Source organism: Dromiciops gliroides, chromosome 3 (assembly GCF_019393635.1).
Source record: "Dromiciops gliroides isolate mDroGli1 chromosome 3, mDroGli1.pri, whole genome shotgun sequence".
Classification (NCBI taxonomy): Eukaryota; Metazoa; Chordata; class Mammalia; order Microbiotheria; family Microbiotheriidae; genus Dromiciops; species Dromiciops gliroides.
In genome coordinates, this window is record NC_057863.1 from 357,055,508 (window position 1) to 357,081,481 (window position 25,974).

Here is a 25,974-nt window from a genome sequence, read left to right on the forward strand (position 1 = left end):
GAGGAGGAGGCATATTCAGCAGGTATATCCTGCACATGGGCAAATAATGAAGCTATCATTCTCTGAGTCCATCAATCCCTGGCTTTCTAGTATCTGAGGAGTTCTATGACTTAGAGTCTTATAGCTGGAAGAGACCTCTATGGTCAATTTTATTTCCCACCTGGCTGCCCTCCTTTGGACTTCCCCATCACAGCCCAGAAGCCCCTGATGCCTAATCTCATCAAAACTTTCTGTCCCAGAGCCCTTCTTATTGGTAGGTGGGATAGAGAACACCTCCGAAAACCTCTCCGCATCCCCGTTTCCAGCTTCCTTTTGTGTGTTGTCTTCCTCCATTGGACTGTAAGCTTGTCCCTGAAGTCCTTGAAGGCAGAATTTGTCTTTCTTTTCTGTGTGTAAATTCCCATCACCAGCACATTTCCTTGCACATAGTAGGTACTTTATAGATGTTTATTGATATATTGACCTTGTCCAACTCTAATTTTACAGATGAGGAACACAGGAAGTCACTTACCCCAGTTCACATCACTGTGTCTTGGGACGGATTTTTTTTCCTTTTCTTTTTTTTTCTTTTTGTGGAGCAATGAGGGTTAAGTGACTCTCCCAGGGTCACACAGCTAGTAAGTGTCAAGTGTCTGAGGTTGGATTTGAACTCAGGTCCTCCTGAATCCAGGGCCGGTGCTCTATCCACTGTGCCATCTAGCTGCCCCCTTGGGAAGAATTTTAACCCAGGTCCTCTACCTCCCAAACTAGCATTCTTTCTACTGGGTCATGCCAGGATCTCTGATGGACAGGAGTCCCCATTGATATGTTCCCTCTTCTTCCTCATATTGCATTCAATAAACCAGGCAATGAGTATTTTATAATTATTTGCTACATTTTAATAAAATAGATCATACTTTAATTTTTATTATTATAAACATATGTTAGTCACCTACTACATGCCAGGAACTGTGCTAAGAACTAGGTCTGAATCAGTTTCTTGCTCTGCCCTCATTAGACATGAGTACCAATTATTTGAACCAAAGAAAGAGTGATTTGATAGCCCCATTCTCACCGTACCAGTACTGACCTTGTAAGTCGGTGAAATAGGCAGGTGCCTACTCAGGACAAGTTGAAAGATGCCCTTCCCCAACCCTGCTCCAAAATATCTTCTCTTCCCCTCCTCCAGTGGCATAATGGTGCAATGTGAGTTCTCTCATTAAAGAGCCATTCCTTTAGGGATTTTCATTCTTCATGATTTGCTTTTAAAGTATAAATAACCCTGAAGGGGTAACACCCTATAAGCTGTTATCAGCTTTTAAGAAAGACAAATTGATGACTAGCTGAGAGTTAGATGGGGAGGGGGAAGGGGGAGAGAGGCAAAAGAAGCCAAAGCTGAGTGCTAAGGAGATCAGGAATGGAATCTGAAAGGGGAGGGCACCAAAGACAAACCCTGTCACCATTTTGCCTGGGACCCAACTCTATCACCTTCCTTCCCTCCCTCCCAACTATGTGGCTCCCAGCCCCAAATCCAGTCTCTCTCTTAGGTCCCACTGGTAGCACCTACTGCCCAGGGGGCCAATACCACCCAATACATCTTTCTCAGACATTACTTCCTGTGGTTCAACACACCTGGGTGGGGGGTGGGGGGAAAGGCTGCTTAAGAGAGATAATTTTAGGCCTCATTATCATCTATTACATTATCAACTACTCACAACTCCCTGGAACTCTCAGCTTTGCCAATTAAGCATATTCTGAGCCCTTCAAGCCCCTTTCTATCCCTCATCCTTTGCCACCAGACCGAAAGTAGGAGAAACAGTCCAATTAACCCTAGAACCACCAACACATGGCAGACTACTCCACCCACGCATCTCTTCTGTGGTCCTTGCCAGTTTGTTGGGGGAAGGGTAGAAGGAAGAGGAAAGGGAAGAGAAGAAATAGCTCTGCTACAGGGACTGAATCTGATTTCATTGATATATGGAACACCCAAGTGAGGAAACTCCCACCAGAACAATGAAGGGCCACACCTTTTTAAGAAAATTATAGTCTTAAACAGTGGCCTAGAACACTGAAAGGCTAAGCATTCTTTTCAGAGTCACACAGAAGGGGCAGCTAGGTGACACTCAGTGGATAGAGCACCGGCCCTGGATTCTGGAGGACCTGAGTTCAAATCTAACCTCAGACACTTGACACTTACTAGCTCTGTGACCTTGGGCAAGTCACTTAACCCTCATTGTCTCCGCAAAAAACAATAACAACAACAAACAAACAAAAAAACCCCCACAGAGAATCTTGAAAAGACTTCCTTAAAAAAGACCTTCAAGGGGCAGCTAGGTGGTGCAGTGGATAGAGCACCAGCCCTGGAGTCAGGAGGACCTGAGTTCAAATCCAGTCTCAAACACTTAACACTTATTAGCTGTGTGACCCTGGGCAAGTCACTTAACCCCAATTACCTCACTAAAAAAAAAAAAAAGACCTTCAAGAGTGTTACCCTAACATGTCATAGAACAATCATAATCAGTCACACAGCCAGTATTTGTCAAAGATGCACTTTGAATCCAGAACTATTGGCTTCACAACCAGCTCTGACAACTATACCATGCTGTCCCTTGCTGTGGAGAATAGAAATAATCATAACAATTTGCCTGTCTATAATTCTTTAAAGTTTACAAAGTACTTTGCACCCAATGACCCTATTGGGTAGGTATTATAAGTATTACTCCCCTTTTGAAGCAGCTGGATGATATAGTGAGTAAAGCAGTGGACCACAAGTCAGAATAGGCCTGAGTTCAAATCCTATCTTGGATACCTACTAGTATGTAACCATAAGCAAGTCATTTAACCTCTCCCTCAGTTTCTTCACCTATAAAATGGGCATAATAATAACACTGACCTCCCAGAGTTGTTGCAAAGATCAAATGAGATATTTGTAAAGCATTTAGCATAGTGCCTGGTATATAGAAGGTGCTTTTAAAATGCTTGTTTCCTTGTTTTCCTTTTCCATTTTACAGATAAACAACTTCTTTTTAATTTTTTAATAACAAACACTTTTATTTACATTTTTGAGTTCCAAATTTTATCCCTCCCTTCCCTCCCACCTCCCTGAGGTACTTAGCAATCAGATGTGGGTTATACATGTTCAATTATGTAAAACATTACTTTATTAGTCATTTTGTACAAGAAAACTTGAATAAAAGAAAAATCAAAAAAAGTGAAAAATAGCTTGCGTCAGTCTGTTTTCCATCAATATCAGTTCTTTCTTTGGGGGTGGAGAGTATGCTTCATCATTGGTCCTTTCAGATTGTTTTGTATCATTGTACTGCTGAGAATACTTGTCATTCAGTTCTTCATCAAACAGTATTGCTGTCTCTGTGCTCAATGTTCTCTTGGTTCAGCTCACTTCACTATACATCAGTTCATTCAAGTCTTTCCAGGCCTTTCTGAAATCATCCTGCTTGTCTTTTCTTATAGCACAATACTATTCCATCACCATCATATACCACAGCTTGTTTAGCCATTCCCCAATTGATGGACACTCCTTTGATTTCCAATTCTTAGCCACCACAAAAAGAGCTGCTATAAATATGTTTGTACAAATTGGTCTTTTTCTCTTTTTGGGGATGTCTTTGGGATATAAACCTAGCAGGATCAAAGGATCAAAGGATATATACAGTTTGATAACCCTTTTGTCATAGTTTCAAATTGCTCTCCGGAATGGTTGGATCAGTTCACAACTCCACCAACAATGCATTAGTGTTCCAACTTTTCCACAGTTTCTCCAACATTTATTATTTTCCTTTTTTGTCATATTAGCCAATCTGATAGGTGTGAGGTGGTACCTGCATTGTTTTAATTTACATTTCTCTAATCAATAGTGATTTAGAGCATTTTTTTTCATGTCTTCCATCCTCTCTTGTTAAACTCTTCTTTATCCTAGAACACTCATAATCCTTTGACCTATCTTAACTATGTGACCCTAGAAAAGTCATTTCTGTGCTCTAAGCAATTCTTAAGACTATAAGTTTCAGGAGAAATGTGGCCCTGCATTGGTAGAGTGAGTTTCCTCCCATAGGAGTTCCTTAGGCCAATGAAATCACAGCCCAAGTCCTGTCCCTATCCATGCACCTCTATGAATATATGCTGTTTCCCCCAGTTATCTTAGAAACTCCCTGATGACAAGGCTTGTTTTACTCCTGCCTAGTGTGTGGCATACAATAGTTGTTTGATAAATGCTTCTTGGTTGATTGATTATGTAACAAAAACTACCTTGGGTCCCACTTTCTGAAGGCCAGTTCTGTTAAATTTCATTCCACCCCCAGAGTTCTCCAGGACCTTTAAAAGAATTTGGGAGCATCTAATCTCTACCATTGGCTCCGGCTCCCATCAGTTGTATTCCCAGATTCTAGGTGGTCCCCTATACCCCAGTTCCATTTAATCACTTAATAGTGAGATTGGCTTTTAGACAGGAATATTTACTTCAAAGCTATAACAAGAACAAACATAAACCCCCCTCCCCAAGACCTGGGCAGGAAAAAAATCACACACACACACACACACACACACACACCATCTCACGAGGCAGCTATTGGCTTACTGGATAGAGCAATGGGCTTGGGGTCAGAAAGACCTGAGTTCAAATCTAGCCTCAGACACTTCCTAGCTGTGTGACTGTGGCCAAGTCATGTAACCTCTGTTTGCCTGACAAAAGGATCCACTGGGGAGTGAAACAGCAAACCAGTCCAGTATCTTTGCCAAGAAAACCCCATGGACAGTTGATCTGCAGGGTCAAGAAGAGTGGGACACAATTGACTGACTGAACAGCAACAATACCATGTCAGTCTCCGGGGAGGGAAGGCAGATTCGTTTCCCAGTTTAACCATATATCAGAGTCCCACCAAGTTCCAAGTCCTAAGCTCCCCAGGCACTCTGGCTTTCTCAGGGCTTCTCTGCTAGGCTACAAGGAGCAGCCATCCTGGAATCCTACCTCCAAAGTTCCCATGGCTTGAGTCTGAATCCACTGTCTATACCTAGAACTAAAAAGGACAAGACACAAACCGAAACCCCCCATTTCTCAGGGCCACAGGGCTTAAAAAGGGGGTGTCAGAAGTCATCTTCCCCCTCCCCCAGATCAATCCATAGTGCACAGAGGCAGAGAGAGAAAGACTGTCCGCCTCTGTTCCAGCTCTGCAGTTAACAGAAAGAGGCTGTTCCCATTCATGCAGTAGGGAAACAACAGTCTTCTCCCAGAAGCTGATCCCCGACATCTCCCACATGGGTGCTTCCATGTTAGGTGATCTGAGCATATACAAAACAAAGTGCCATTAAAATCATGAAGTGAAAAAGAGGGAGCATTAAAATTTGCATGCTGGAAGATGGGGATGAATGAATATGGTCAAGGAAGGCTTCCTGAAGGAGATGACATTTCTCCACAACACAGAACCAGAAAAGGACCAGAAAAGGTGTGATGGATATCTTGAAACATAGGGGGGGATGTGTTAAGAAGCTAGCTAGGGGGGCAGCTTGGTGGCGCAGTGGATAAAGTACTGGCCCTGGATTCAGGAGGACCTGAGTTCAAATCCAACCTCAGACACTTGACACTTACTAGCTGTGTGACCCTGAGCAAGTCACTTAGTCCTCATTGCCCTGCCAAAATAAATAAATAAATAAATAAAATCTAGCCATGTAGGAAAAAGAGAAAGGGTAGGAAAAAAGAACCACAATACCACAGTGTAAGGAGCGGGGAAACTCTGGCTTCTTGTCCAGCAGCCCTCACACACCTTGCAAAGGCTGCTAGCCTCAGGCTCCCCCCACCAACAATCTTGGCATAATTTCTCCCAGGCCCACCATACTATAGACATGTTCTCATCTTATCCCCAAGTTGAGGGAAGTGGTCACTCCACCTTCCCCACTTCCTGCTTCTTCAGGGGTTGGAGTATACAGTGGTTGCTCTGAAATCTCTGAGAAATGGTCCTCCCACATCCCCTGCATGACTGCTTATTTCTGTTGAATTATGTCTGACTCTTTGTGACCTCATTTGAGGTTTTCTTGGCAAAGCATTGAAGTGGTTTGCCACTTCCTTCTCCAGCTCATTTTACAGATGAGGAATTGAAGCAAACAGAGTTAAGTGACTTGTCCAGGGTCACACAGCTAGTAAGTATCTGAGGTCAGATTTGAACTCAGATCCTCCTGAATCCAGGGCCCGTGCTATATCTACTGTGCCACCTATCTGCCCCTAACCTGCTACATTTGACTCACATGAAATCCACCTACAAATGCTGTAAGTAAAAGCCAGCTTGCACCAAGAGAGGATCTTGAACCCTCACTCCAGGAGAGTGTTTCCCCTGGCTCCACCTTGTTCCCTTCCCCTATGGAAGCCTACCCAGTAACAATGTGTTTCAGGGTCTTTGTCTCCCCATCCATAGGGTCTTTTGCACCACATTGCTTTGTATCTGAGGCCAAGGGTCTCTTCTTTCCCTGCCCCAATCCTACACTTGCTCCAGGTACCAAAATTGTTAGCCACAGCTCTGAGGAACAATGCAGGAAGGCAATGGAGCATTTCCTGAGCAATTGTGTTTATGGAGGGCAGCAAAGACATGGTTATGTGGGAGGGGGAAGGACCTACATACACATTTATATATATTTGGGAGTCAGGAAAGCATTGATAGCTCAAGCCTGTAGATACTCTGTCCGGGGCAAGGGCCTACCAGGACTATTCCTAGTCTGCAGGTGCCTGGATGATCACATCACCCAGGCTTCCCCGGGCTCCTTTCCTCTCTCTCCCCCAGCATCTGGGGCTGCAATCCTCACCCTCGCCCCCACCAGCAACTGCCCTCTGAAAGAGGAGCCTGATTCCTGATAAGCTGCAGCGTCAGCCGTTTTGGCAGTAACACCTCGGCTTCTTATCTCCCCTCCTCGGCCGCCGGGCCTCTCTCCAGCGGGCAGAGTCAGAGCGTCTCAGACTGCTCGCGGTTCTTGGGGAAATTGGATGTTAATGGTGTTCACATCGCCTTTCTTTCCCTCCTCCTTCTCCTCCCTTTTGAGCCTGTCCCCGGAGCTATTAATATCCAACTCGAACTAAACTGAAACTGTATTTCAACTTTCTCATTTTATTAGCCACAACCTGCAGTTGTTTATCCACAGGACACGAGAGGAACCGGGATCTTTTTTTTTTTTTCCCCATTCTGGCCCCAGCGCTTTAATGGCTCATAATACAAAACACAACAGCCATTCCCAGGTCCACGAGGAAAGTGAATATTTCATTTTCTGCATGTTTTATGTTCCAATGGGCTTCAGCTCCCATCAGAAAGAATTCTTACATATTTCACGGGCAGGATTAATGGAGCAGAGACGTGTTCTCCGGTGCGGTCCAAGACCCAGTGGAACCTCCCGCTCCCGGTTTGCTGACCCCTGGGACAGGAATTGCAAAACACTGGCATGGGAATACTCTGGCTGCCTTGGTTCTCCTCCCCAAGACGGACCACTGAGGCAGGACCTGCAGTCAGAAGGACCTAGATTCAAATCCTGCCTCTCCATTGCTTTTCTGTCTGACCAGGTACAAGTGATTTAACCTCTCTGAGCTTCGGTTTCCTCATTCATAAAATGGGGGAAATAATAGCTTGTAGCACTTAACCTGGCAGAATCCTGGAGATTCAAATGAAATAATGAAGGTAAGGGCTTTGAAAACATTAAAGCACTATAGGTATTATTATTCTTAGGTAGGAAAAGTGCACGAATAAAAATAATAAGAATCCCATACATTTTTATTCAAGTATTCACATGCTAATGGAGTGGGCGTATGCTAAGAGGTGTCATGTAATGGTAATTATGCCCAGCATTTATGATTTGCAAAATGCTTTGCAGATATTATCTGATTTGTTCCTCACAACAACCTGGGAAGATAGGTGCTATGATTATCCCATTGTAGAGATGAAGAAACTGAAACAGACAAGGGTTAAGTGACAGGGTCACACAGCTACTATCTAAGGCTGGATTTGAACTTAGGACTTCCTGACTCCAGGTCCATTCATTTTTATCCACTTTGCTCCATTCTCTCTCCTGGACAAGTGCGACTTTTTCTTGCCTCTCCTCTCCCTCCTCCCATACTGCTCTACTCTTTCATTTCTCATCACCTGGGAACATTATTCTGGGATTTCTCTTACTCATCTCCATGACCCTAGTTGAGTACCTTCTCCCTCCCCATTTCCTGTATTGTTTTTCTTTTCTAATTTTTGATTTGTAAGCACCTTGAGGGCAGGGGCTGCCTTTTTTTTATGTGTAACCCTAGTACTTAACATAGTGCCTGAAACATAGTAGGCCATTAATAGATGGGCTATTGACTGACTACTCTCCCGACCATTGTTCTAATGACAACTCATAGCTTCCTCAGAATTTACTTCTCAGGAATGAAAAAAGCTCCACAAACCTCAGCTAGACCTTAGTCTCGGACTTGAAAATGAGAAACGCTGGCTCTAATGCCCGGTGTCTAGATCTGGAGAGAGGCCTGAGTGTGCAGCTGGCCCCTGTGTAAATATGAGGTCGGCACCTGATAGAGACGCAGAAAAAGGCAATGCCTTGAAGAGAGATGATTAGTTTACAGGCAAAAAGAGGTCGTGATGAGAATAGGCAAAGGATTTGGAGTCTTGATGAAAGTGACGAAATATTTTCAAAGCCTAAACAAGAGAAGGCAGAGAGTCACAGACCACCAGCCTTCTTCGACATGGAAACAAGCTCACAGGCCATCCCTTCGGGATGGTCCCCAAGGGGAAGAAGGGTCAGCACAGCACAGAAGCATGTGTTCTGAGAAGCAGCACTAACTTATTCTTTCCCTGGATGTCATGAGGAATGTGTTAGTCAAAAATGGAATTCACCAGAAGGGAGGATGGCTTGACACCCACCAAGAAAGGGAAGAAGACTTTCCTGACTATTGAGGGACTAGGGTATGAGCCCATTCAGCATATTTTGTTAGGTTAAATAAAATCCATCCTGTATGTGCTTACAGGGAAACTGAGGAACATACTTTTGGGGGGAGAGAAGAAGGATAGCAAAACCAATCAAGTATTAACATTCCCAGTGTTTCCCTAGATGAGGCAGGCCATATAGAGGTTCAGAAGGAACAAATCAGGTATCGATGGTACCTAATCTTAGAAATCTAGAAAGATTAAGCTAGAGGGCTTATGATTCACAGTCGTCATACCAGGGGTCAGGGCCCAAGTGACACATAGATTGGTCTTCAATGCTTTTACAAAGATTTGATTTCCATGATGCAGGTAGTCTATCCAACAGTGCAGATCACAGTTCATTCAACCTTTCCTTATCCTCTGTTCCTCTTGTCTATGATCTCTGTAAATTCTCCAATGAGGCCTCCCTTCAACATGCTGGAAAATTTCTTCTGTATCTTTCAATATTTTGGAGCTCCACAAGGGCTCACTTTCATAGAGCCCTTGTTTAATCTTAATGAAAGGCATCTGGTCCTCAGAGTCATGTAGGTAGAAGTAGCGAAGCTGGAATTTGAACCCATGTCTTCTCAGTCCAAGTTCAACAGTCTTTTTCCATTGTAAGATCCTTTTCAGGGAGTCAAGGAGGAATTATACATTTACTAAGCACGTCCTGTGTTAAACATTTTACAAATATTTGATCCTCTTATCAACCTTGGGAGGTAGGTACTATCATGATCCCCATTTTACAATTGAGGAAACTGAGTCATGCAGAGGTTAAATGACTTGTCCAAGGCCACATAGATAATAAGCATGTGGGACCAGATTTCAACTCAAGTCTTCCTGATTCCCCTATCCACTGCTCTTGGAGCATGTGGTGTGTTCAAAGAAGACCAGCACCTCTGGTGTGAGGGATTGCCAAGCCCTTTGCAGGGCTGTTCATCCACCTTTGGTGTCTACCTTTTGCGCAACTCTCACCTGGGCCTCCAAGAAGCTGTAACATGAGAAGCGGCCACACCCTGGTGAAACCATCTCTTCCAACAGGCTAAATCATGTTGAGGGTAACCAATAGGTCTCCAACCCATCAATGAGTTAGAAAGGATGTCTCCCCCTAGCATGTGAAGACTTCCCCTGGGAGAATGGACAGATGAAAACAATATGTTCCAACAGCCATGAAGGCAGATGAAGGAGGTGCCATAGAGTGCTAAGAGTTTGGTCAGACATCAAAGCCACCAAGGTCATCCACTGTATCCTGGGCCATTGCCAGCCATCTTGACTTTTGTCTTGTCCCTGGACTTCAATGACTCTGGAAGAAAGAGTAAGGCTGATGACTTTTGTGCAACTCTGCCTCCCTTAAATCCAATTCACACACAAATCAAGACATCACCCCATGGTGTCATTGGTCCTCTTACAAAACAAAGGATGAACAACAATCCATTGCTCGACCTGGCTGTTTCTATACCCTTCTAGCTGTAACATTTTAAGTCTCCAGGTAAGACAAATAACTTCCATTTTAAAGATGAGACACCTGGTGTCCAACAGAATGAAATTATTTGTCCAAGGTTGTAAAGCTAGGTCATGGCAGAAAAAGAACTGGAATCAAAACCTGGGAAATTCTGGGTCAGAGTACTTTTCTCTAGATGATGCCATCTCCTATGGAGAAGCTACCTTTACCAAAGGACCAATTCTCCTGGATATTTGGAGAAATACAAACCCTATGTGTATATTACTTTTTGATTAATCTCATCATTTTCCCTCCAATATCTTATAGTTATAGACAAGGAAAAGTATGGAGAGAGATGGTGTGAATTGAAATTCTATGGCCCACAAGTCAAATTTTACAAAAATAACAATTTATATTGCATTTTAATGGCATTTGGCCATTACACCATTAATACCATTAATGCATGTTAGTGAGGCTGGGCATAGTGAAACACACCTGTGGTCCCTGCCACTGGGAAGCTGGACTCTGGTATTCTGAGGTCTTTAAAAGCTAAAGGTAATCAAATGTCCTAAGTCCAGCATTAAAATGTGAAGCCTCAGGAAGAGAGGACCATAAGGCTATCAATGGCTCAGGTCAGAAGAACAGAACCAGTTAAAGTTTCCATAATAATCAGTATTGGGACAGGTCTATGAGTGACAACTGTGCTTCTAGCATGAATATGATAGATAGGGTGATCTGATCTAAAAAAAAAGTTAGTATAAGTATAGTTATCTCCAATTTACAGATGGGACCATTGAGGTTCTGAAAAGTTATATTCTTTTTTCTTTTTGGCTGGGCAATGGGGGTTAAGTGACTTTCCCAGGGTCACACAGCTAGTGTCAAGTGTATGAGGCCGGATTTGAACTCAGGTACTCCTGAATCCAGGGCCGGTGCTTCATCCACTGTGCCACCTAGCTGCCCCCGTTATATTCTTTTTTAAGACACATAGCTGTTAAGGCAGTTCAAGTCCCAATTCTTCTAACTCAGATTCCAGGATTTTCCACATTAGGACACACTCTATCCAACCCCATGCTCCAGAAGCATCTTTGCCATATTACCAAGGGCAGAAAGATTTCCTCTATCCCTGGTCCCCCAACTACTACTTGCTTGGGTGCTTGGGTGGTGAGTATAATCTTTTCTGGAGCTACACTTTACCCAGGAGAGAAATCTTGACTCCAAATTCAAACAGAAGATGATATAGTTAGGATAATGGAACATTTGAAAATAAAATACTTGAGGAAGCTTCCAAACCTCATTAATGTGCCTTAAGCAAGGCTGCCAAAGGTAAAACATATCCTCTTATAATGCCTCATCATAGCATGGAGGTGATCATGGGTTCTTGAAGGCCATGCCAATGAAACATAAATATTGGGAGCCAACCAAGCCACCAAGTACAAGCCAGCTTAGGACAGTCATCTGATGGTCATCTGAAGTTCAGAAAGGCCTACTACTAGAAAGCTGAGTAGCACGAATGAATTTCTGGGACCATAGCAACTCCAAACTTACATTTCTATTGGGAACATAACCATCTTTGCATTCACCCAGGTCTGTAACATTTACACCAGGGAAATTAGGGCTTGATTTATTCTGTTATTGATTTTTAGATTTAAGAAATGTAGATTGGGCCGGCTAGGTAGCACACCGGCCCTGGATTCAGGAGTTCCTGAGTTCAAATCTGGCCTCAGACACTTGACACTTACTATCTGTGTGACCTTGGGCAAGTCACTTAAGCCCCATTGCCCTAAAAAAATGTAGATTAATCTTTAAGGTATGTCAGGGCAACTTGTTTTTCTCAGAGAGCCAGTCATTAAACATTTACCAGCATGCCCCTGTGTTTAACCCAGGACAATGTCAGTTACTTGAGTGCATGGTTGGTGATGATGGCAATGGTGGTGAGGGTGATGGTGATGATTTGTATTTTCAGAACCCTGTGCTTTGGATTTAGTAAATACTTAATAAATGTTAATTGAATACTCCAGCATAGGGCAATTGAGATTTGCCTCATGAATAAACTCTTATAGCTATAATATTGAGGAAGGGCTGAGCGGTACTGTCAATTGGTTGGTCACTCCTTCCCTGCCTGATTGTGAGGAGGATAGAGGTGGGGTAGGAAGTTGACCACACAAAGAATTGGAAATTGAGGGGATGCCCATCAGTTGGAGAATGGCTGAACAAGTTAAGGTATGTGATCATGATAAAAAATACAATTAACTAAGAATACTATTGATTAAGAAATGACATGGGGGGGGTTCAGAAACACCTGGGAAGACCTATATGAACTAATGCAAAGTAAAATGAGCAGAACCAGGAGAACATTGTATATGGTAACAGCAATGGAGTAATGATAATCAACTGTGAAAGACTTAGCTACCCTGATCAATACAATGATTCACGACAGTTCCAAAGGACTCAAGATGAAAAAATACAATCCACCTTTAGAGAGAGAACTGATGAACTCTGAGTGCACATTGATGCATGTTTTTTTTTCCCACTCTCTTTATTTTTCTTTCCTTTTTTTTTACAATATGGCTAGCATGAAAATGTTTTGGATGACTTCATATGAATAATGGATATCATATTTCTTGCCTTCTTGATGGGTGGGGAGAGACAGAGGGAGAGAGAGAATTTGGCGATCTCTTTCAGCACTAGGTCCATATGAGGTCCACAAAACCCAAAGAACATTGCACTCTGAAAAGTGTGCAGCTCTGAGTTTGACAACTACATACAGCCTGTGGTTAGGTGGTATGTGTGTTAGTAGGATTATTTTCCCCAGGGCTGATGCTCCTTGAGAGAACTTGGTTGGTAAGCTGGAAGTATCTGGGTGGTGTGGTGAACAGGCACTAGACTAGACATGAGAGGACTGGATTTGAGTCTCACTTCAACCATGTACTAGCTGTGTAACCCTGGGCAAATTTGAGATTCAGTTTCCTCACCTATAAAAATATAGGAAGAGGGATTGACCTAGATGATCCAAGTTGTCTCTCCCAGATCTTTGCTAAATCCTCTCTGATACACTTCTACATATCTATAAGAATTAACTCTATAGGCTCAGCAAAAAGATGAATTTAAGTCAACTAAACACTGAACTAGTTCATTCCAACCCCCGCTAACACTTATTGAAATAAAATTCATTTTTGTTGTATGGATGAAAGAGCCAAATGAGTAACCCAGTGGCCCAGAAAGGAATTACTGACTTGGTTACTGACCTCGTTCCATTCTCAAATGTCTCACCAGGAACATCTGTCATTCAGGGCCCAGTCATCCCTATCTCTCACCCATCACCTTGCTGTTTCAACCCATAGTTCTCCAAGATGCAGTGTGTGTTTTTTCAAACATGCACATATACCTCTGAAAACTGGGTTAGGCCCTCGAGCCAAAGTGATGAGATGGATCTGAACAGATGGGAGGGATGATGGGTCTTGGCTACTGATGTCCAGGCAGGAAACAAAAGATGGCCTTAGAGGAGAGATTTAATAAAAGAACAGGAAACATCATTAAGACATGAACAATCCATGACATTGATGTCTGTGCAGAAGGGGTCTAGACTCACACAATGTCAGAGGTAGAAAGGACTTGAGAGGTCCATTCGCTCAACCCCTTCATTATGAAGATGAAGAAACTGTAACTTAAAGAAGGGAATTTACTTATCTAACATCACACCTGGTAGCTGGGCTGGAATCAGAAGCCAGATCTCCTCATTAACAATGTAGTCCTCTTTCTGTGATGCTACACTGGCCCAAAAGAATACTGAGATCCTATTCTGGCCTATCCTCTCTTCTTCTTCCCCTGCTTTCTCAGAGGTGCAGAGTTAGAAGGAGGTTTAAATCATCTAGTCCAAACTTCCACCCATGCAAGAATTCCCACTCTATGTCTGTGGGCAGAATTCCTGACCTTGGAGGAAATTGGAATAAGATAACAGGACTGGAAGCTAGAAGGGACTTTAGAGAGGAGAAGAATGACAGTAGCTAGCATATAATTTTGTTTGTTTGTTTTGTTGTTTTGTTTTGGGTTTTTGTTGTTGTTGTTTTTTGTGGGCCAGTGGGAGTTAAGTGACTTGCCCAGAGTCACACAGCTAGTAAGTGTCAAGTGTATGAGGCCATATTTGAACTCAGGTCCTTCTGAATCCAGGGCTGGTGCTTTATCTACTGCACCACCTAGCTGCCCCCTAGCATATAATGTTTTAAAGTTTGCAAAGTAATTTACAAATATATACTCATTTTATCCTCACAGCAGCCTGGGAAGGCAGGTGCTATTATTATCCCCAGATAGGAAAGAAGGCATATTGGCCAATAGTTATGGATTTTGGGTCACTTTTTTCGGTATTAATATCCAAAAATTTCTCCACATCTTTGGTATCTAGCTTTCCTTTAATTTCCTTTTGAGTCAGTCCCTCAATGCTCTCATAATTGCATCACCTCCAATGTCATTCTCTTCCATGTATACTTGGCCTAATCAAAGTACTTTTCCAATCTTTATTTTCTGTAATGCCTTTTTTATCCTTTCTATAAGTAGATGTGGGACTGTGATGTTAGAGTACAATTGTGATAGCTCCAATGCTTTTGATGATTTTAAAAAAGTGTTATAAAAACCTTCAGCAGAACTAGAAATAAAGTGAATGCCCATTAATGGAAGAATAGCTAAGAAAGGGGGTGTATGGTGTGTTTAGGGAAGACTAGTACCTCTGGCGTGAGGGTTAATGAGCCCTTTTTTAGGATCACTTTCCATCTTTGGTGTCAACCTGTTTCACCCAATTCTCACCTATGACTCCAAGAAGCTGTAATATGTGCATTGGCCACAGCCCAGTAAACCATTTTGGCAATTGGGCTAAACCAGGCTGAGGATAATGAAGGAGTCTCAAACTCATTGGTGAGTTAGTAGGATGTCTACCCCAATCATGTGAAGACTTCCCCTGACAGAATAGGTGGATGAGAACAATTTGTTGCAATGGGATAAGGACAGCTGAAACAGGTGCTGTGGAGCCCTCAGAGCTGAGTTAAACATGGAAGATGCCAAGGTCATTCACTACATCCCAAGCCATCATCAGTCATCTTGACTTTGTCAGGCCACTGGACTTTGATGATTCTGGAAGAGAGAGTAAGACCTACAACATTTTGCAACTCTGCCTCACTTAAATCCAATTTACATGCAGATCAAATGTACATACCATTTCAAAAGAAATGTGAGATGCACAAATTTAGAGACACCTCTGCTCTACATGTTCATGTGGTTATTTGTGCCTGACTTGTGACTCTAGCCTTCTGAGCTCATATTGGTCTGATTATCCACACTCAGACACAGTGTACCTTGACTCCAATATAGTGATATCATTTTGGTCCTCTTCAAAAATGGACAGCAGGCAACTAGGTGGCACAATGGATAAAGGACTGGTCCTGGATTCAGGAGGACCTGAGTTCAAATCCAGCCTCAGAAATTTGAAACTTACTAGCTGTGTGACCCTGGGCAAGTCACTTAACCCTCATTGCCCCACCAAAAAAAAATGAAGGACAACAACCAAACTACCAGCTAAGAAAAATAAAGCTCTACTGCGTAAATGGAATGGAAGAGTTATGCACTATAAGAAAAATAGGGGCAGCTAAGTGGCACAGTAGAGAAAGCACTGGCACTGGATTCAGGAGGACCTGAGTTCAAATCTGACCTCAGACACTTTACACTTACTAGCAGTGTGACCTTGGGCAAGTCACTTAACCCTCATTGCCCTGCAAAAAAAGAAAAGAAAAAATAAATATAATGATTATAGAGAAGTATGGGAAGATATATGAACTGATACAAAGTAAAGCAAGCAAAATCAGGAAAATAATGTAACAATGACTACAACACTATTAATGGAAAGAACAACAATGAAACATTTGAAAATTAATTCTGGAAAGTTATAATAACCCTGTTTAACTCCAAAGAGGTTAAGAAGTTTGGAAAGATAAGGGACCATAGATTTGGATCACAATAGATAATTTCAGACTTTGTTGATATATTGGTCAGCTTTTCTAAATTGTTTTTCCCCTTTCTTTTTATTCTGCATATGAAGGATGGCTCTCTGTGTGTAGGATGAGATGGCTCTCTGTGTGTATGGATACATTGGGAAATGTAGTGAGGCAAAACCAAATTGTATCAATAAAAATCCATTTTTTAAAAGAAATGGTGAAAACCCCTTTGAATACCTTTTCTATTTAAATAATGACATCATATTGTAAGTGAATGATGAGATAAATGAAGCATTCAGATAACAATGGCTTTGGGATTTCAAAGTAAAAAGGTGTCACCATGGGCTGCGGCAGTCAGGTATGATTTAGGGGAAGAAGCAAGATATAAACTGGACTTTCAAGAATGGGGTGACCTAGAAAGGAGTGTTGTTGTTGTTGTTGTTGTTGTTGTTGTTGTTGTTTGTCCTTCATTCTCAAAGAGGACCATGATATCTGAGTCATGACTTTGAGCGAATTAGATTTAAGTGAGGGAGGGCCATCTGGGTCCAGTGGTAAGATATATTATCAGGACAACTGGAGATGGCCCCAAATGTTTAAAGCAATTGGGGTTAAGTGACTTGCCCATAGTCACACAGCTAGTAAGTATCTGAGGTGAGATTTGAACTCAGGTCCTCCCAACTTCAGCACCACCTAGCTGTCCCTGGAGAGGAGAAAAGGAATAGGGAAGGCTTAAGGCAAAACATCAGGTAATATATTCATTTGTATATTAATCTGAACCACATTATCAGGAAGATAAACTCATTTTCCTCAAATTCATACAAGGTCTCCCAAAGCCAAACAGAAATGATGATTGCATCCCATTGGAAATAATCTGTGCCATTGCTCTATCTTATTAGCATGGAGACTTACTCATTGACTATGTATTTAACATTCATCCAGTGAACATTTATGAAGAGCCTACTGTATACAGAGTATGATACCAAGGGCTAGTGAAAAAATATAAAATTTTAAAATGAAAAGGTTCCTGATATCATGCAGCTTATAGCACAGAAGGGGATAAGACACAGATACATATGATTATAATATAAACTATCCAATTCAATTTAACATTTATTTATTCCATATTATGTGCAAGAGAGAGAGAGAGGGAGAGAGAGAAAGGGAGAGGAAGCCAAATCTGTGCGTTAGGAACATCAATTTGGTAGTTAGTAAACAAGTATTTTGGGGGGAGGGGGAGATTTTTTTGGAGGCAATCGGGGTTAAGTGACTTGTCTAACCTGGCTAATGTGGAAATGTTTTGCATGACTACTCATGTATAGTTTATATCGAATTGCTTGAGTTCTTGGGGAGGGCAGAGGGAAAGAGGAAGAGAATTTGGAACACAACTTTTTTTTTAAAAAATTGATGTCAAAATTTGTATTTTACATGTAATTTGGAAAAATAAAATTCTAAATATAGAAGAAAAAGGTGACTTGTCCAGGGTCATACAGCTAGTAAATGTCTGAGGTCAGATTTGAACTCAGGTCTTCCTGAACTCCAGGGTCAGTATTCTACATCACCTAGTTGCCCCTAAACAAGCATTTATTAAATTAGTCCCTGTGCAAATGCCCGGGAAGGTAAGTGAGAAGAAGGAAGGAGCAGAGAGAAGGGGAGAGGAGCATTTTATTAAAGGTTTACTGGGGCAGCTAGGTGGCACAGTGGATAAAGCACCAGCCCTGGATTCAGGAGGACCTGAGTTCAAATCCAGCCTCAGACCCTTGACACTTACTAGCTGTGTGACCCTGGGCAAGTCACTTAACCCCAACTGCCTTACCAAAAAAAAAAGGTGTGTGGGGGGGTACTATGTGCCAAGCCCTGGAGATAAAAACAGAAGCAAACAGAAAGATTCCTTGCCTCCCAGAAGTTTCCATTCAGATGGGTTAAGACAATGCAGAAAAGGGAGCAGATGTGCAGGAGTGTGGGATGCAGAGGGAGACACCCTGCAAGGGGCATGGTTTTGAAATCTGGAAACCACGACCTGGGCTGGGAGGGGAATGAAGGCTGATAGAAGCATGCCCACAAAAGAAGGTTCCAGAAGGAAGAAAGAGGAGGGGCTTCCAGAGAAATGCTCCGGGTTAAGGAGCCCACAGGGGTGCTTGTCTATTCCAAGTCGGGAGGCAGGGAGGTTTAGATTTACAGGGAGAGGAATTTGTCATGATTATTACCAAGAAAAACAAAAGACAGCCCCTTCTCTAGAGATATTCATGGTCTAATGGGGGAGACGACAAGCAAACAACAAGGTACAAACGAGCTCGATGCAGGCTAAATTGGAGATAATCTACAAAGGGAAAGCACCAGCATTAAGAGGGATTGGAAAAGGTTTCTCATAGAAGGTGGGGTTTAGTCTGGAGCTTGAAGGAAGTGAGTATAAGGAGGGCAATGTAAAGCAAGTCCTTCCTTCCAGGAGTGATATTAACGGCTAGTCTTCATACAGCAATTTAAGGTTTGCAGAGGACTTTACAAATATTATCTCGTTGGACCCCCACAACGGTCCTGGAAAGTAGGCACTGTCATTATGCCATTTTACAGATGAGGAAATTGAGGCAGATAGCGATTAAATGATTTGCCTAGGATCACAGAGGTAAGAAGTACCTGAGGCTGGATTTGAACTCAGATCTTCCTGACCCTAGGTCCAGTGTTTTGTCCACTGTATCACCTGGCTGCCTTGGGAGCTTATGGAAGATAGATTAGATAGGGAAGGAACTGGAGGCATGCTAAATGCACCAGATATTTGCAAAACCAGATACCCGCAGGGGCAGCTAGGTGGCACAGTGGATAAAGCACTGGCCCTGGATTTAGGAGGACCTGAGTTCAAATCCAGCCCCAGACACTTGACACTTACTAGCTGTGTGACCCTGGGCAAGTCACTTAACCCTCACTGCCCCGCCCCCCCCCAAAAAAAACCCCCACAAAAGACCAACAAAAGAGAAGGAATTAGGCGGTTAAAAGGGGGAAGAGAGAACATTTCAGGCATAGGGAATAACATGAACTGTCCCACACCAGCACATAGGACATAGAGAAGTGATTGCTTTGACGAGATCATATAGATTAGGGTAGTAGGAGATAGACTGGGAAGACAGGGTAGCGCCAGGTAAGGTGGAAGGGCAGAGGGTCTCTAATGTCCCACAGAGGAGTTTGGACTTGACTTCATAGGCAATAAGGAACCACTGCAGATTCTCGAGCTGTTTTTCTGTGTACACAGCAGCAATAATCATTATTATTACAACAATTACAGTGATAAAGTGCCTTTCCCCTTGCAAAGTGTTCCTGCGTCCAGGATCTGACCCCAAAGTACAAGGCTGGTGACTCTGCATCCCCTATCAAATCAGCAGCGACCTCGGAGCTCCTCCAAGCAGACTGCCTAAGTCCCACTTAAAGCTGAAAACTCTTCACTCTCAAAGGCTCTGGCTGGGGCTGGCTGTAAGATTTTCCTTCCACTCCTCCTCCTTCTCACCCTCCTTCTCCCTTCTGTCCCCCTACTGATTCAATTATTCACTGAGTGGAGTCCTAAGCAGTGGGAGTTAATCTCTTGCTCGTTCTTCTCCTCTCTCCACCCCCTACCTAGGTGAGGGGGGTGCTTCGGGCTCTGTATGGTGTTGATTAGAGTATTGATCGGGTTGCAGCCCTTGCGGCTTCCCACCAGAATATCCATCAATGCCACAAAGGGCCTCATCCCTGAAACGCCACCCAAGGCTCAGGCCCCAGACTAAAATGTGTCCAATCTCAGGGGCCCAGAGTTCAGGGCTCCCTTCCCATGATGGTGCTATAGGGAGGAAACAGGGAAGGATGGAGCTGAGTCCAAAAACAAAGCAGACAAATTCTCAGGGGCAGACTGGATTTCTGTTAGCAAAGGAGGGAGGATTCGATAGCGTCCCTGGGAGTCCAGGGACCACCATAATTCTCTCAACTTCTTTCCCTTCTCTTCACTCCAAAGGCCTGTCGTTCATGCCCTTGTCACCATTTGCCTGGATTATGGCAAAAGCCTCCTAAAAGGCATTTCTACCCCCAGTCTCTTTCATCTCCCATCCCTCCTCCACCCAGCACCAAACTAATTTTTATAATACACAAGTCTTCCCAAGGCACTCTCTCTCCTATGGCTCCCTATTGCCTCAGGGATAAAATGCAAACTCTTCTGTTTGGTATTTAAAGCCCTTGACTATCTGTTTGAACCCACCTTTCCAATTTGATCTCCAAATCTGACATTTGCTCACACGGGTGCGCATACACACATACCAACTAAAACTGTCCTATTTTTTTTATTCCCTGAATCTAACATTTCCCCTTTGATTTTTCACAGGGATGTCCTCACTCTTTCACCTCCAGCTCTTAGCTCCCTTCAAGACTCAGCTGAAGAGTTACCTCTTATAGGAAGCCTTTCCTGAGTCTCCCAGTTGTCAGAACTGCCGCTTTCCAGAATTAACACTCTATTGATGTTACCGTATACATCCTGTCCCCCCCTCCCCTCCAATGTAAGCTCCTTGAAGGCAAGGGCTGTTTTTTGTTTCACCTGCCTACTAGTCTAGCACTGTGCATAAGTACTGAATTGAACTGAATAGGATCTCATTAAGGTACAGAAATGGAATCGATCAAAAAACCTGATTTCTAGTCCTAGAATCATGAGCAAGTCACTTTAACCGCTTTGAGCCTCAGTTTCCTCCTCTGGAAAAATAGGGATAGCAATACCCCCAGGACCTACCTCACTGAGTCACAAGATAGGTAATGTTTGGCTTTACTGTTTACACTTTGTCAATTGTAAAGTACTAATAGATCAGCAGTGTATAGAGTGGCAGTCCTAGAATCAGGAAGATTCATTTTCCTGAGTTCAAATCTGGCCTCAGACACTTACTAGTTGTATAACCCTGGGCAAGTCACTTCAGCTTCTTTGCCTCAGTTTCCTCCATCTGTAAAATGAAATGGAGAAATAAATAACAAACTTTTCCAGTATCTTTGCTAAGAAATCCCAAATGGGATTGTAAAGAATCAAACCTGACTGAATAACAACAACAAAAATACTATAGAGATGTGAGCTATTAGTATTATTTATCTTCTCTGCTTCCCAGGACACAGTACAGATTCTTGCAAATGACACGTTCTTAATAAACATTTGGATTCGTTGTTTGATTGTTTTTACTTCATGCTTTCCTACTGGCCATTCTACCTGCTGACAAGAGGCTCCCTCTCATCTTCCCTCCCAGCCAGATTTCTTCTCCAACATTCTCCCAAACCTCTCTGGACACTCACCTTCTTCAGAAAACCTTCTTTAAATAGCTGTGCCCTTTCACATTCGCAAGTGTCATAAACAATACTGTTGTCTGCAATGAGATTTGCCTCTTTGCAACGTTCATATTTATGTTTTCTTGGATATAAGTCTAGTTTTCTCTATTAGATTGGAACCTCCCTGAGGGCAGAGGACCAGGCCTCCTCCTTTCCTTGTATTTCCCCCCCCCACCCCAACCAAGTTCCCAGGAACTTGGCTCTGCACAAAAGAGGCACGCAGTCACAATAGAAAAAGGACCCATGAATTAAAGCATCCTGAGTGGCACAGGGTTCCTGGTCTGGCTTCCTCCAACCTGCATCCCTGCGATGAGAAAGGAGGAGGAGGGGGAGAGTCCAGCTCAGTCCCAATCTCCTCGTGTTAGTTGTCAATGGCTGGGCTGGGTCTGGAGAGGACAGGGAAATAGAACTGCTATGATTGCAAATTGATCTGTTGTGCTCAGAACTGGTGACTGAGAATGAAACGAGTTGTCAATAAAACATTATCTACTTGGGAACCTGGAACCACTTTACATCCCACCCCCCCTCCTCCCAACTCCCAACTCCTATCCAATCCCATCCCATCCACTTCCAGGATGCAATCGAGATTGCTGCTCTTCCTATACATTCCAAGGGCATCTGCTATGGGCCATAAAGAAGCAGTGTAGGGCACAGGGGGCTAGTGACCTGGGAAAGACCTATAATAATAGGTAATAGGGATCCATGGCAGATTCTTGAACAAGGGAGTCTTCACATGTAAAATGAAAGGATTGGTCTAGATGATCTCTAAGGTCTCCAGTTATCCTTAGAATCTGTGATTCTATGATCAATGCTTCTATTCCAAACTTGTTCTCTCCAGCCTTGGTCAGTGCTGAAGCTGGGTTTGGTAGTCACATAATCAGCACTTAGTAGCTGGGAATCCCTATAGGTCCCTAAAATTGGATTCATTTACAACATGTATTCTCCAGATGACTTATTCATTTGAAGATGGTCCTGCTTAGGGCACCTAGATTGCTTTCCAGGTAACAGAATGGATCCATGGCCCAAGATGATTAGGGCTGTCACAGTGAAAAACTGACTTTAAAATCTATTCTGTGTGTGTGTGTCTCTGTGTCTTTGTCTCTGTCTCTGTCTCTGTCTCTGTCTCTGTCTCTCTGTCTCTCTCTCTCTCTGTCTCTCTCTCTCTCTCTCTCTCTCTCTCTCACACACACACACACACACACACACACACACACTAGCTCTTTTCAAGAGTCCTTGCTTTGGTGGGTGTGGAGCCAAGACAACATCACTTTTAATTTATTTTTTTTCCCATTGGAACCACTCATGTCCCTCCTCTGATAAAAGAAAGGGCTGCTCTCTTCCTTTTCCTAGCACCACCCCCATCTCCTCTCTCTCCCTCTCCCTCTCTCTCTCTCTCTCTCTCTCTCTCTCTCTCTCTCTCTCTCTCTCTCTCTCTCACACACACACACACACACTCCCTGGGTTCAGAGGATAGATAGGGAGAAGGGTATTTTAAGGCTGCAGAGCTCCTCTCCTCTTCCTTCCCTTCACCATTTCCCCCCTTTCACTATTTTCCTTCTTAGGCCCAACAGAAAGAAGTAAGGTTAGGAGAAGATAAGGAAGAGGAAGAGGGAAAGAGGAGAAAGGAGAGAGATTGGGGGAGAGAGTGAGAAAGGGAGTAAGAGCAAAGGTAAAGGAAGGGAGAGAGGGTTAAAAAAGAAGGAACAGGGAAGGAGGCAGAGGAGAAAAAAGAAGGGAAGAAAGAGACTAGTGAAAGCAAGTGAAAAAATTGGAAAGAGAAAAAAGAAGACTCCAAAAAAGGGAAGCAGAGAAGATGAAAGAGGGAAGGAGTAGGAAAGGAAAGGAGAGGAAAGGAGAGGAGAGGAGAGGAGAGGAGAGGAGAGGAGAGGAGAGGAGAGGAGAGGAGAGGAGAGGAGAGGAGAGGAAAGGAGAGGAGAGGAGAGGAGAGGAGAGGAGAGGAGAGGAGAGGAGAGGAGAGGAGAGGAGAGGAGAGGAGAGGAGAGGAGAGGAGAGGAGAGGAGAGGAGAGGAGAGGAGAGGAGAGGAGAGGAGAGGAGAGGAGAGGAGAGGAGAGGAGAGGAGAGGAAAGGAAAGGAAAGGAAAGGAAAGGAAAGGAAAGGAAAGGAAAGGAAAGGAAAGGAAAGGAAAGGAAAGGAAAGGAAAGGAAAGGAAAGGAAAGGAAAGGAAAGGAAAGGAAGGAAACAGGGAGGAAACAGGGAGGAAGAGGAGAAAGGAAGAGAGAAGAGTGATGGGGTAAAGAGGAACAAGGTAAACAAATTAGCAAGGTTAGAAAACCTACATAAATAAAGACAACGAAAGAAGATGAGAAAATTCAGACAGGCAGAGATGCAATTAAGGAAGATATAAAGACAGTCTGAGAGAGGCAAACCCGAGCATGACACACAGAAACCAAAACAAGAAATTCAGAAAGAGAAGGGCCAAGTGAGCCGGGGACAGAGATGAAGAACAACATAAAGAGAGAGCCTTATAGACTGACCTAAAGTCAGCAAGAGAACGATGGATATGGGACCACTCAAAGACAGAACCCAAGAGACAAAGACAGAGCATGATCTAGAGAAATAGCTTGAAAGGTTTCTCTCTCTCTCTCCCCCTCCCTCCCTCCCTCCTCTCCCTGTCTTTCCTCCCTCACACACACACACACACACACACACACACACACACACACACCCTTATATCTCTGCTGGGGGAAGGGACCTTATCATCTTAATGGGAAACGGGTGCTTGATCCAACAGCACTAGCTGCTAGAAGGGGACCCACTCCCCTATGTTTTCCTGCTCCTGACTCCTCACAGCTTCCCTCCTACCCACACCCCCTCCCCAGCCTCCATCAAGGGAAAGGCTGACCTCCACAACACAAAAAGCTTAAACGGACTTGACAGGGACCTTACACTTGCTCCAGCTCCCTTCAGCACTGACACGCTCTGAGTGTTCCACCTTGCCTCATTGGCTGCATTCCTCCGTCGGCTCTCAGAAACACATATAGCTCACTTTGCAGTCCCTGGTTCTCCTCCTTCCCTCCTTGCCCCCTCCCCTTCCTAGTCCTCTCACATATACCCCATCCCCAGCTGAATCAGGAGCCACAGCCCTTCTTGCACAAAATAAGGCCCAGAAAGGGAGAGATCCTCAACCAAGGTCACACAGCATCAAGGACAGAGTTGGTTTCTGTACTCCCCCCCCCATATCCTGCAAGCCCTTATTCCCATTTATCCTATTCCCACCCCACCCCCTGCCATAGTGAGTCTCACCCTACCAATGCCACATCAATCAAAACAAAACCAAGAATCTGGTTGCATGAACTTTCTCCTCAGCCCCCTCCCATTCCTGGCTTCCCCGCCCCCTGCCGTGCCCAGGTGCTCTTCCCCTTTCTGCTGGGGCACACTGGCAGATTGCTGGTGTAAATGGAACATTTCTGCAAATGCTACTTACTCTCGGGTCTCCTCACTCCCCTCTGCCTAATGGTCCCCAGGGCTTGAGGGAGGCACAACCAAGTCTCTGGTGAAAGGCCTGAGAGGTTTGTATCATGTCACTAGGGCTTATGTAAGTGCACAGTGGCCAGCACTCACTGAGATGTTATTTCCCAGCCTCTGAGTGCTGTACGTCACTGCAATCTGCCACCTCCGACTCCTGAGTGTGAGGGAGGAGGGAGCTGTCCATAGGGCAGGGTGCCAGGGTTCCTTACTCCTGACCAGAAGATCACAGAGTCTCCGATGGGAAAGGACCTCAGAGGCCATTTAACCTGACCCTCACCTGAACAGGAATCCTGCCAACAACACCCTGACTACTCCATCTCTATTTGATGAACTCTAGTGATGGCGAATTCACTACTGGACGAATCAAAGTATTTGGAATTGTTTTCCCCTTAGAATGAACAGAGATATGTCTTTCTGCAATTACCAACATCTGATGGAGTCATAGAGGGCTTGGGTTGGGGAGGCTTTGGAAAGGATGTCTGTATCATTGGAGAGATTCCCCATTTTGCTTAGATTTTATTGTTGTTCCTACAGGGGTTTCTCTCTGCCCTTGGACCTATCTGGCCCAAATCCAATAACAAAAGCAGGTGGCGATGGTAGGGATCAAACTAGATGACCTCCAAAGGCCCTTCCCACCATGAGATTCAAGTATCATATCATGTCTCTGTCAAAAGAGTAGGTAAAAACTGGTTGTAAGGTTCTGAGGTCCTTGGAGGAAGGAAACCATGGCATTTCAGGAAGACACAGGAATGGAGAATGAGGTCTCTGGCTACTCTTCCCTAAGTCTGTCTGGTATAATGGGAAGAATCTGCAGCCAGTGAATAGCCACCACAGGAT

The 25,974-nt window shown here is 43.8% G+C and overlaps 1 long non-coding RNA gene across 1 annotated transcript; it reads right to left on the reverse strand.

Moving 5' to 3' along the window:
• Positions 1 to 4,562: 4,562 nt before the first annotated feature.
• On the reverse strand, positions 4,563 to 25,211 carry LOC122745814. The gene is made up of 4 exons (XR_006355493.1): positions 25,094 to 25,211; positions 21,220 to 21,274; positions 13,742 to 13,851; positions 4,563 to 10,218 (listed from the first exon to the last, which is right to left on the reverse strand). It is a non-coding gene; the product is annotated as an uncharacterized LOC122745814 (long non-coding RNA).
• Between the last annotated feature and the right edge of the window lie 763 nt (positions 25,212 to 25,974).